Genomic DNA, 2,500 nt, shown 5'->3' on the forward strand with positions numbered 1-2,500 from the left:
GACAGACAGACAGACAGACAGACAGACAGACAGACAGACAGACAGACAGACAGACAGACAGACAGACAGACAGACAGACAGACAGACAGACAGACAGACAGACAGACAGACAGACAGACAGACAGACAGACAGACAGACAGACAGACAGACAGACAGACAGACAGACAGACAGACAGACAGACAGACAGACAGACAGACAGACAGACAGACAGACAGACAGACAGACAGACAGACAGACAGACAGACAGACAGACAGACAGACAGACAGACAGACAGACAGACAGACAGACAGACAGACAGACAGACAGACAGACAGACAGACAGACAGACAGACAGACAGACAGACAGACAGACAGACAGACAGACAGACAGACAGACAGACAGACAGACAGACAGACAGACAGACAGACAGACAGACAGACAGACAGACAGACAGACAGACAGACAGACAGACAGACAGACAGACAGACAGACAGACAGACAGACAGACAGACAGACAGACAGACAGACAGACAGACAGACAGACAGACAGACAGACAGACAGACAGACAGACAGACAGACAGACAGACAGACAGACAGACAGACAGACAGACAGACAGACAGACAGACAGACAGACAGACAGACAGACAGACAGACAGACAGACAGACAGACAGACAGACAGACAGACAGACAGACAGACAGACAGACAGACAGACAGACAGACAGACAGACAGACAGACAGACAGACAGACAGACAGACAGACAGACAGACAGACAGACAGACAGACAGACAGACAGACAGACAGACAGACAGACAGACAGACAGACAGACAGACAGACAGACAGACAGACAGACAGACAGACAGACAGACAGACAGACAGACAGACAGACAGACAGACAGACAGACAGACAGACAGACAGACAGACAGACAGACAGACAGACAGACAGACAGACAGACAGACAGACAGACAGACAGACAGACAGACAGACAGACAGACAGACAGACAGACAGACAGACAGACAGACAGACAGACAGACAGACAGACAGACAGACAGACAGACAGACAGACAGACAGACAGACAGACAGACAGACAGACAGACAGACAGACAGACAGACAGACAGACAGACAGACAGACAGACAGACAGACAGACAGACAGACAGACAGACAGACAGACAGACAGACAGACAGACAGACAGACAGACAGACAGACAGACAGACAGACAGACAGACAGACAGACAGACAGACAGACAGACAGACAGACAGACAGACAGACAGACAGACAGACAGACAGACAGACAGACAGACAGACAGACAGACAGACAGACAGACAGACAGACAGACAGACAGACAGACAGACAGACAGACAGACAGACAGACAGACAGACAGACAGACAGACAGACAGACAGACAGACAGACAGACAGACAGACAGACAGACAGACAGACAGACAGACAGACAGACAGACAGACAGACAGACAGACAGACAGACAGACAGACAGACAGACAGACAGACAGACAGACAGACAGACAGACAGACAGACAGACAGACAGACAGACAGACAGACAGACAGACAGACAGACAGACAGACAGACAGACAGACAGACAGACAGACAGACAGACAGACAGACAGACAGACAGACAGACAGACAGACAGACAGACAGACAGACAGACAGACAGACAGACAGACAGACAGACAGACAGACAGACAGACAGACAGACAGACAGACAGACAGACAGACAGACAGACAGACAGACAGACAGACAGACAGACAGACAGACAGACAGACAGACAGACAGACAGACAGACAGACAGACAGACAGACAGACAGACAGACAGACAGACAGACAGACAGACAGACAGACAGACAGACAGACAGACAGACAGACAGACAGACAGACAGACAGACAGACAGACAGACAGACAGACAGACAGACAGACAGACAGACAGACAGACAGACAGACAGACAGACAGACAGACAGACAGACAGACAGACAGACAGACAGACAGACAGACAGACAGACAGACAGACAGACAGACAGACAGACAGACAGACAGACAGACAGACAGACAGACAGACAGACAGACAGACAGACAGACAGACAGACAGACAGACAGACAGACAGACAGACAGACAGACAGACAGACAGACAGACAGACAGACAGACAGACAGACAGACAGACAGACAGACAGACAGACAGACAGACAGACAGACAGACAGACAGACAGACAGACAGACAGACAGACAGACAGACAGACAGACAGACAGACAGACAGACAGACAGACAGACAGACAGACAGACAGACAGACAGACAGACAGACAGACAGACAGACAGACAGACAGACAGACAGACAGACAGACAGACAGACAGACAGACAGACAGACAGACAGACAGACAGACAGACAGACAGACAGACAGACAGACAGACAGACAGACAGACAGACAGACAGACAGACAGACAGACAGACAGACAGACAGACTGACTGACAGACAGACAGGCAGGCA

Source organism: Drosophila subpulchrella, unplaced genomic scaffold, assembly GCF_014743375.2.
Source record: "Drosophila subpulchrella strain 33 F10 #4 breed RU33 unplaced genomic scaffold, RU_Dsub_v1.1 Primary Assembly Seq27, whole genome shotgun sequence".
NCBI lineage: Eukaryota > Metazoa > Arthropoda > Insecta > Diptera > Drosophilidae > Drosophila > Drosophila subpulchrella.